The following is a 12,130-nucleotide window of genomic DNA, read 5'->3' as shown; positions in this document are numbered from 1 at the left end:
CTGCAGCTTAATTTAAGTTTAGGCGAACGTATAATGGAAAAAATCAAGTGTGATCAGCACATGTGTTTCTCCCGTTTGCCGAAAGTGTTACAGAAGATTCTCATTTTAAGGAAGTTACTAAGCTATTAGTTAACATTCCTGGAAGAATGTACATTTAAATTTTAGTAGAATTTCGCTTAGTGACTTACCAATTCAACCAGAACTCAAATATTAAATTTCAAGACATTCCATCAATTAGTTCCGTAGATAAAATGTAAAATTAACACAGATTGGAAAATAGACAGACAAACCATCATCTCTCTAAAAGTAGTTTATTTACGCTTCTAATTATGGGGAAGTGCGTTCCCAACATAAACTCGACATCCGAAATTTGGTTCCATCCGAAACCTCTCTTACTGTGTTATATTTGGAAAAAGAGTTTTTTTTATTCATTAACTTTAATTAAAAATTAATAATAAGTGAAACAAATTAACTTTTGTTAAAAAAAATAATATTTGGATTCAAATGTTATAACAAATTTTAAAAACGAAATTCAATATTCAGGATAAATAACAGAAAATTTTTTGTTCTAAAAAATAATGGAGCAAATCAACAAAAATTATTTATAATATTACAAATGAATAGCAAACTGAGTTTACATATGTGCAAGTAAGAAACCATAAACAGTTTTATGATTACATAAACATACATAGTTATTATTTGTTTTATCTATAAATACATCTACAATTTATATACTTAATTAAATACAAGAATATTACCATTTCTATTGTAGTTTTCATCTAATATTTTTTCCCGTAAATGTAGCCGTATGAATTTTCCAAAATTAATAACGTATACAACTATACCATTTATATATGAACCTCGTATACAAAAAAAAATTATATAGTTTTACTGTACATTTTTTAATCAACTATAGTTTTATTTAAATTATTTTTGTATGTAAATCATATACAATTAACATAGTTATATTTAACATATCAATAATAATATCCTTAGTAGAAAACAACGTATATATTGGGTATGTTTATAGCTGTGCATCCACATCTATTTAGCATAATATATTATATACGTACAGATTCATCATAATATAACCATTGTTATTGTAGAAAAAGAATAATATTAATCAAACAACCAACTATTTTAACCAGCAACCTATCAACCTAGTTAAAAATTTTGTAGAAAAAATTTTTTTTTATAAACATTTACATACAATATTCATTTACTTGTAATACGTATTCATAACGTTAACCATCATTAAAATGAATTCAGATGAAAATGTTGTTTTATGAGAATATAATTTTGATTTGCATACGAACTACTTGTACCATTATTTATAGATTTACATATATATGTACAAACATATATAAAATATGATCAAAGCCTATCGATGTTCTTAGGATCACGGTAATTGTAACTACATATATATATACCTGTAGGTTTGTGTAGGTACTCGTATATATACACACAAAATTTTCATACATATATTAGCATAAATATTATATTTAAAATAGCAAGTATAAAAACGTGTATCATTAAATTCGTAATTTATTCGTAGCTGATTACATATATTTACTAATCAAAATTAGGCGTTTTGAATAAAATTTTAAACATTGTAACATAAATCTGCTGATTCCGTGGAGATCAAGCTGTCATATTTATTTTTATTAGTTTGATATTTTGCTGATTAAAAGGCTATTTTTTCTATTTTTTAATAAAACTCTAAATTTTAATTGTCTGTTGAATCAAATTTGATTCAACAGACAATTAAAATTTGAAGCAGTCTCCGAATTTCTAATCCAAAAATAAAGAATTTTTACTATGCATACATAGTAAATAGTTGTTTACGAACTACAAATATAAAAATTCGGCATTCTTTATTTAAAAGCCTATAAGTATGCAAATTTACAATAAAAAATAAATTCTTTTGTTTCCTTTTTTTTCGTTTTTAGCATTGAATTAATACTCATTCATTTTTAGCATTTAAAAAACTAACCACTATTCATACTTCAGTATATTAAAAATCATATAGCAACACATTAACACTTACGAACTGGAATATTACACAATAAGAATGTAGCAATACTCGTATTTTTAAGAAAAATATTAAATAAACAAAGAAGATTTATCGCTTGATGAAATAAAGAAAAGGAAATTATTTGCTATCACCATGGCGCACATCCTTTATAATTTTATACTTTCAAGTCTAAATTTTAAAAATATGTAGAAGTACATGTATATATATATATATATATATATATATATATATTATATATGCATTTTATTCTTAAATAAAAAGAGAAATAGCAAAAATTTTGTTTCAAATTTTTTATCCTTTGGAATATGGAAGTGAAAGAAAAATGCCCTTACTTATTTTTCTTATAAAAGGGGAGCTAAGCACTACTTATATATAAAAACGTACATTACAACTAACTAACTAGCAAACCAAAAAAAAAAATTATTTCTCTTTTCTTCAGGCTAAACGAGAACTACACACAATTTATAGCTTTCTTACTCATTTTCCTGTCTTACATTTTCATATTACTTATAATCTTAATTTTCGTATTCTTCTTATTGTTTTGTTATTCTATATCTCATTTCTGTATACTTTCTTTACTTTATTCACTTCTTTTGGTTTTACACAGCTTCTCAATTTCAATTTTTCTTTTCTTATCTTTTTCCTCATGTTCATAACCCCTTCTTTATTCCTCCATATTTGTTTCTGATTCTTTTTTCCATCTATATGATATAAATGGTTAGCCATTTTTTTTATAGTAAGTAGGTTAGTACTTGTGTATTGGCATAAAATATTTTCGTATCAAAGCAATAAACAATAATTGTAACAATATAAATTTACTCGAAACTTTTATGTATGTATGTATGTAGTCTCGAACTTGGAAAGTATTGTATAAAGTTATGAATATTAAAAAACAAAAATAAGGTTTTTCCTAAATATTGAAATAGAAACGGTGAAGAATGTTTCATAGAAAAACTTTATTTATAATTTCTTAACAACTACAGCAGTTTCCGCACAAACTTGTAGGTTGTTTAACTTCAAAATCTGAACTAATATTGGAATTATGCGAAGGAATGGGATTAAAAAAAAATTTAATTTTACTTAAATACAGAAATATTTTGATTTTTTAATCATAAATATTACACTGAAATCTATGTGTCGAAAGTATAGCGACAAACAAAATAACGTACGAAATATTTACCTACAAAAGAAGAACTTTGTAAAAAAAACACTAAAAATGCTGCAAGACAATTAGTGCATTTTTTATAACGATTTATAACGACTACAATCTAGGAATTTTTTTTTATAAAGAATGTCAGAAAAACTAATAAAACTAATAATTTCTAATAAAAGAAATCATAAGCATTTGTCAAATTTTGTGTTATTTGCTCTAAATGGAAAATTATTAGTTCTATTATAACAAAGATCAATCACTAAAAATTTGGTTTAAGATAATTTAGAGTTAACTACAAATGAGTACTTGTTAAAACTTACTTAAAACATCAAATCCATTTTATCTAAGAACATGTATAATTAATTTCAATTCTAACTATATTTCTATAGTACACCAATTTCTAATGGTTGTTTCCTAACTTACTAATTATTTTATTTTCAATTAACCTCTATTTTTGAATAATTGAACTTAGTAATCGTTTGATAACAACAATAGTACAACAATAATAAGATCTGAAAGTGTTATGATTTCCATTAAAAAGGCTCTTATAATCAATAAAGTTACTTAAAAAGAAATTATAATTTTCCTATTATGTGTTATAGGCATTTTTAATTCTGACCTCCCCTTTTCTTCCTACAAATGTTAAAAAAAAATAAGAATACTTACAAAAATTTTATTTTAGTCAACATTTATAGTTGTTATTATTTTTTTTTTATTATACTACAATACATACATACCCATTGCCCATACTATATTCCTATCCATAGCAGTTGAAATATGTTATACGTATTCTGTTCGTAAAGTTATAAAGATGGTATACTATACTTTGTGTAGGTACATATATGTAATACGAAGATATATACAAATATATGTACTCGTATGAGTATGCAATAAAAAAATTCATTCAACTTATTATTGCAACAAAAAAAATAATATATTTATAAAACCTACAAATAAACGGAGTAAAAAATATAAATTAAAATATGTACCTATGTATATTTGAGAATACGCACACTTATATTCGCTCACTACACAAATTCACTATAATTTTTTCTTAATAAAAAAAGAAAATTAATAAAAATATAGAAATGCAGTAGGGAGCAACAAACAGAAAAAATTAAAGAAAATAAAAAATAACACAAAAAGAAAACAAGAAGATCACCGGCATTTTCTCTCTACATATAATTATTTACTATGTACCTACAAATTTCTTTATATATACGTACATATACTTAAATATGTACACAAATTCATAATAATCTACACAAATCTACAGTAAATACAAACGTACTTATACATTAAACATTTTCTTATATAAAAATTCTAAGAGTTGCATTTTGTATGTATGTATACACAAATTGGAAAATATTAACTACAATTATATAAATAAGAGTACTATACACATAATATATGTACAAATGTTTATACATATAAAAAGGCCCAAAACACGCAAGGATATAAATGGATATAAAATTTAAAATATAAAAAAAAAAAATGAAATTTGTTGAATTCTTAAGATAAATGTAAAAAAAATTTAGCATAGCAACAGCTACAGAAATTTTATAAGATTTTTGCATAAAGACAATAAAGGGGAACTGTTTTTCATTATTGTAAAAGAGGACAAATTTTAAAATTAAGATAACAAAAGTTGCAGATAAAAATGGGTAATTTTTACTTTAAATGTTATGAAAACATCTGTAATTTAAGCAAGATTAATTACAATTCCTCGAATGCTTAATAATTTATAAATCACATGATTATTTAGAATAATACTAAACTTTTGATATTTTTTATGTCATTAGTAAGCAGTGGGGTTCGAAAAAAATAGCACTTCAAGTACAATACTCAAGAGAAGTTGAGAGAAATTTTTATATGCATATATATAAAGGTGTATTGACACCTTTATGATATGCATATCATAAAGTGATATACAACCTTGTAAATTTTCGTAAGTAAGAAAAAATTATTCCGCAAGAGGCCTCTGAATTTACTGAAAGTATAGAGGCTATGATTTTGACCCTACTGTTGAATAAATTTTTCGGTAAATTAAGACAATCATATGAAGTGTTATACTGTAAGTATTGGTTTTTACTTGTTTTGTAACAAGCCTAAGTATTCAAATTAAAATTCGATTTTCCTCCTTTCCCGCTCAAATATTCTCGATATTTTATAACGGTTCGCCTAACATGTCCAATAAAGAATATTTTAGAGAAACTCATCGGGTTTTCAAAACAAAATTTTGAAAGACTTTTTTAAAGACTTTCAAAACTCATTTGACAATTTTATATGCTAAAAATTTATATTATGGCTAAAAGTTACCTAGTTTACCTTTTATTCAAATTCGTAATAATAAGAGAAAATATATACATGCATACGTATTCAAACATCCATGCATATATATATTATATACATGCATACACACATGAATACATACACATACATTATATATGTGCTTCAAAAAAGTTTCAAAAACTAAGAAAAAAAATTTTCTTTCCAATGTAAAGTATAAAATTATGTAAATATGCAAATATATACTCCTAAATACTTATACGAGTATAAACACACTCATAAATGCGCAACTTGGAAAATATACTTATGTGAATAGAAATACATACAAATATATAAGTGTATCAACATCCACTCACACATACAATCACGTATTAAATTATCCTTATCATACACATACTCATAAACATTCCACACTAAACAAATACATAAATGTTATTTGGTTATTTTACTATGGGTAAATATGGATGAATGTGTGTATGTATATACTCGTACAAATTTTCATGTACTTTTGTATAGGAATGAATGGAAAACATTTTTGTTTTGTTATTTCGTTTTTGTTTTCCTTCTGAAATCAGTAGGAAAATTTTTTATTTTCTCTATTTTCAATTTTTCTTTTTCTCTATCCGTCAATCTTTTCGTCTCTTCATAATAATTTTTGCTTCCTTACTTTTCTTAAACTTCAGTTACAAGAAAAAAAGAAAAGAAAAACAAAAACTATAAAAAAGAAAAAAAACGATAAGAACTACAAAGAATTAAAAATGGGTTTGTGTTGCTTTATTTCTTTTTTTGCTTACATCCTCTACCCTATACCCTACATATCCTAAGAACCCCTTCAATATTTTCCCAATCTTCATTTTTAATTTTATACGATTGTCAAAATCGATTAAGAATAAATTTTTCTTGCCTGCCTTTCTCCTTTCTATAGGAACGGAGTGAAAGAAGAATAAAACGATAATAATAAAAAAAAAACGAGCATCACACTAAAAAAAATTGACTTTTTTTTTTCATTTCAATTTAACCGAAAAAATAGCAAAAGTTTCGGGGTCGATAGGGCGGTCGGACATTCACTTTATACACAATACTTTTTGATTATGTAAAAAACTTGGAGGATATTTTATGTACTCTTCGTACACTTCTATTGAAAACTTTTTTATATGAATTGAGAGAATATTTTTGTTGATAAGTAAGTAAAAATATAATAAAAAAAAAAACAAAATGTCTAGAAATAAATAATAATGAATGTCTTTTTATTTTATTCCTACAAACATAAATTGTATACACGTACATACATACACGTTTTAGCATATAATTCTTTATTATATATGTGTAAAGCAAAGTATGATTACTTTTAAGGATTATAGTATTACCAACCTTACAATACGATAAAATAGAAATGAATAAAAGCAGAACAAAAAAAAAGTATGTTTATTTCTTATTATTCTTAACCCCTTTGGGCATTTAATGGGTTGTAATGGTATACTTATTTAAGTATTTAATAGTATAAAAACAAAAACTAAAATATAAAAAAATATTATAAATAATAGTGCATATTTCCTTCTTTATTTTATGCACTATAATGTAGTATATGGGATTTATAGGAATACATTAGCATACACAGACAGACGTTGCTTACAATATACTTACTACGAGTATAAGTAAATATATATTTACTTATATAACGTACTTTACAAGTATTACTAAATACAATAGAATTAAGTAAGTATGTAATATTTTTCTATATTTATTTGTGAATACATATTATTATAATACTTAATATTATTAGTTGAATAAAATTTACATAAGTGTTCACTTATAATATAAATATTTTATATTTGTATATGTATAGACAAATCAGAGTACAAAAAAATTCAAGGAATCAATATTTATGGCAATGGAATTTTGATAAAAAAAGACTCCAAGAATTGATTGAACAAAATTTGAATATGATTTATTTAAACTGAATTTGCTTTGGTCTATATTTACTTTCTAGTAAATAACAACTTGATTAAAAATTATCTTGATATGAATTACTTTCTGTACATTTTACTTTGTGGACCCTCCTTCTCGAGTTATGGGGCCTGAAAGTTGTAATATCTAAAGAAATTTCTATTCTAACAGTATATCAGTAGTTTCAAAGTTTCTTCATTATGAGATATTAAAATGCAAATTCAAAATTTTCAAACAATTTCTCCAATCAATTTTCCCTTAATCGTTATTTACTCATAATTACAAGTTACTAACCTATCGGTTTTTTTTACAGGAAGAAGAGCCATATATTTTGGTCTACATTTTTATATAATATAATGTTAAAAAAGCTCAGAAATAATATGTCTATCAGGCGAAAACCTAGGGTCAAAACATTAAAGCAAAGTTTTTTCCAAACAAACACAAAATTTTCTAATCTTTATTTATTGTGTTCTAAAATAAGTAGGTATATGTGGCATGATAAAGTCAATACATCAATTTCATTTGCCATTTAAAATTTTCACAAATTGGAGGGTGACCAATCAGACAAATAACTGTAACAACATTGTAGAAAGGCAATAAAATCAAAATTTTTGATAAAGAATGTATTTTTCACATTCATAACTGTTCTCATATATGTATATACATACACACATATTTATTGTAACTAGATTTATCGTAAAGATGATACTTATATGAAAAATAGAAGCTTAGAATATGATGAATATGAAAAATTTCTGATGGAGGTGAAAGGCAGTGTGATGGTATAAAAAATATAAGTGCTAGATAAATGAATCGCAAAAAGTATGTTCTGTCAAAATTCTATATATATTTAGCTCTTATCCTGAGTATACCTTTCTCTCTCAATATTAATTAGGAAAAGAAGAATTACAAAGTTCTCTTTATTGCAAAAATTTATGTTAAAACAAATTAATTGCAACAAGTCCAAAAAAAATTAAAATAAATAAAATTGAATAAACTAATGAGTGCGTAATTACCAACAATACCAGTTAATTTTGATTTTTATGTATTCAAATCATTTCTGATTTTTTACTTTTGATAAACCCAAAGAAGTATTTATATATCTGTAAAATTATTTTTAAATACTAATTATTTAAGTACAAAATGAGCTGAAAGTATTCAAGCTCAAGGTAAGTATATAGAATAATAATTGATTAATTTCAAAAAATACACACAATATTGGTTTACATTAGTCAATTTAATAATAATTTATAAATAAATTAGAAATTATATTTAATTTCTATTAATTGGATAACTGTTGCAATTTTAATTAATCATATTGGATTTAGTTTGATAAAATATTGGAAAAAGTCCAAGATAAACAAAGTGAAGTTTCGTTTACATAAAACTTGAACTAAAATAATTAAAAGTAATTTTTCTTTTTCTAGATACATAAATATATTAATAAAAATAAATAAGTTATAATAGTTTATAAATATATGAACCTATGTATAAAATTACACAAACATACTTGCACGCCAGCATGTTATGAAGCTGATCAAATAAAAGAAATGTAAATAAAGTTTACTTTTTTTCTTGCTCACTATGGAAAAAGTTTTTTTAAATTTTTGCTACGTGATAAGAAAAATATTGGCAAATAACCAAGTTTATAACTCTTAAAATACAAAATTTGAAATTTAATTAGTTCCAACTTAAGTAGATATGTACATATATACATACATGTAAAAAGTAAAGGCCATTTAAGATGGTGTTGATAATTTAAAATAAAATTGTCGTAATTTGAATTTTCTATACTTATAAATTCAAAGAATTTTTTTTCTAGAAGTATGCAACAAGTAAGTATAAAATAGTGTAATGGTATCATCGGCAACTGCGTGTAGTTATAGAAATATAGCTTGAGATAATTTATTTTAAATTCAGTTTTTCAAAGGGTTTTAACGCGTTGTTCATTTGCGATTGTTGAAGCTTCACAGCAAATAATTCAGTTTTGCATGTTTTTACAAAATTTTGGGTATCAAATGGCATGAGCTGTTTTGATTTGAATGAATAAGGTTGGTTTATATTGTTTATTATAGTCTTTAACAACTCACTACTCATATACTTAGAACCACAATGTGATGGAATTAAAAAAAGTATTACTTAAGTAAAAATATTTTAATTTAAGTAAGTATGTTTAATTGCGGCAACTAAGAAGAAAGAAGTATTTATAATAACAATACCTAGATTAACAAAACTTTTACTTATGCCAAAATTAAAATTCAATTGTGATTTGATCGGATGAAATGAGTAAATAATTTACATGATCAAATAATTTAAAATCCGAATATCAAATTTGCCAACGTCAGCAATTACTCCATGCTCTTTTCTTTTAGAATTTTCTTTTAGAATTTATCATTAGTGTGCAATTTATTTAAAAACTTCTCGTACATATACGTAAAACTCTTGAACTCCAATTTTTAAACCATTATAATCACGAGTATGTCGATATGCACAAAATTTTACTTATACTTAAATTTTCCTTGTGTACGTAATTCTAAACCTTGTAAATATTTTACTAATGGAATATTATTTTTACTTATGAATTTTTTCTTCTTTTATTATTTTGTTTTTTTTTTCTTTATTTTTTATTACTTATTTTATTATTTGCAAAGACAACAGGACTAACAATAAAAATAAACAAAAATACTTGAGCTGACAGTTTTCTTTTTTGTTTCTTCTTTTTTTCATTTTTTCTTCATTTCATGTTAACCCTTTCTTTAATTTTATAAGACAACAAAATAAATGAAAAAAAGGATAATTAGGAAGAAAAAAAAGGATACCGACATTGACTCATTTTTTTCTATTTTCAGCATTTTTTTTTTGTTTTGCTGCCTTTCTTTAACGGTTATTGTGCTTTTCTTTGTTTTGCTCTTTTATTTTTTATTTTTGTAATTTTCTTGAATTCGATCAATTTAGAGGAAAATTTTTTGTGCTTTTTCTCTTTTTCTTTGTATTTTCTTTAGAAATTCTCTTTACAAATTAGAAATGAAAACCGCCTCCCTTGCCTGCTTTTAATTTACTAACTTGGTTCAATTAAAAATGAAGTGGAAAATTTGTTTTTTTTTTTTATTTTTTTTTTTTATTTTATTGTTATAATTATTATTTTTGCGTATTTTTTTTTTCGTATTCTGTTCTTTACTTTTGTTAATTTTTTTTTCTTTTGTAAGCAAAAAATTTTATTTTTCGAAGAAAATAAGGAATAGATATACTTTTTATATTAAATACTTTATACTTAATAATAAAAGTAAAAAAAAAACTAAGTCAATTTGACCAACTATCAGGATAATCATTTCTAGTTGGAATTCTCAAATCCATAAAGACACCGACTTATTTGAATTAGATAACTAATAAAAGCTTAAGTATTATGCACTCTTCAATTTACATAAATTAAAACACAGAAAAACATTCAAGAGTCGACTCTTTTGAGAGTCGTTTCCTATATGGTTACTACCACGTAAAATGCTCAAAATTGGATAAGATATGTTTTCAAACTACTATATTTTATTTACGAGTACTAGTCCTGCAGTTGCAAAGCCAAAACCTTTTCTATAAATTCGGATTGTAGTTTACGTACATAAAAAACGAAATTACGAATTTGTTATACTTACATTTTTTTTAATTTCTGCAATTTACATAACACACAAAATGCTAATGTACAATAAATCGGCAGTAAATATACTTATGTGTAAGGATAAAAATCATTTTTATGCCTTTTTCTCAGAAAATGGAAAATTGGAATACGAAAAAGCCAATGAAATATAGTGACATGAAAAATATTGAGAACGTCATGTACTTCAGTAATTTTTATTTTCTTATTTTTTCTTTCAAATGTTAAAATTAAAAATAATTAAATTGGGAAAATCTATAATTTCTTATACTTATACCTATTAAGAATAAAAAAGGAAATCTTTTAGAAGTTAATTAAAGTTGACCTAGTTGTAAAAATTTTATAACTAAAATTAGAATACAAAAAAAAAATAATTTTCATTTTACAAGTGTAAAGTAAATTGAAAACCTTTACCGACAACAAGAAAACAAATATTTTGAAGTCCAATAAAGTGCGTATTCAATGAAATTGGAAAATTTCTAAATACATTTCTTATATATATATAATAAGTAATATAAAGAAATATAAGCAAGTATTTTGAATTTTAATTATTTATTTTATTTTAAAAATAAGCAAACACTTTTTAAATTTAATTATTTACTTTTTATAAAATTCTCAGTACTTAGTAAGTACTGAAATAATAAATTATCTTGGGTTAGTGAATATATTAATTCTTTCGCAGTAAGTTATGGTTAAGTAATATGATTAAACTAAAATGAGAAAGATTTTTGAGAATAAATATAAGATTTGTTACAAAAAAATAAAATTTTTGTAAATATAAGATTTTGATACATAAGAATAAAGATAAACAGATCCTATACCCAACCCTTACATCCAATACCAGTGAAAGGTTATTTTAGAATTAAGTAACACTTATCAAATTTTGAATCGAATATAAGTATTTAAGTAGTACGAATACATTTTTCAATAGCATTGAGCATCATGTTATACTGCTAAGACGATACTGTGTTGGCTGCAAGGCAAAAACATTGAAATAATGCTGTGGCCCACAAACAGTCCACCTTTATCTCCAATGGAGACATTATATGGTATGATATGA

At 24.0% G+C, this 12,130-nt stretch overlaps 1 protein-coding gene across 2 annotated transcripts in view; it reads right to left on the bottom strand.

The window, feature by feature from the left end:
* Window positions 1-12,130, bottom strand: part of LOC129606076 (liprin-alpha-2-like) — a 44,872-nt gene that overhangs the window by 27,755 nt on the left and 4,987 nt on the right. The gene's annotated exons all lie outside the window — the stretch shown is intronic.

The sequence above is a fragment of the Condylostylus longicornis genome, unplaced genomic scaffold (genome assembly GCF_029603195.1).
Source record: "Condylostylus longicornis isolate FDR11 unplaced genomic scaffold, ASM2960319v2 ptg000017l, whole genome shotgun sequence".
Classification (NCBI taxonomy): Eukaryota; Metazoa; Arthropoda; class Insecta; order Diptera; family Dolichopodidae; genus Condylostylus; species Condylostylus longicornis.
The sequence above is the reverse complement of the archived record's forward strand: the minus strand, read 5'-3'. Positions and strand labels throughout refer to the sequence as shown.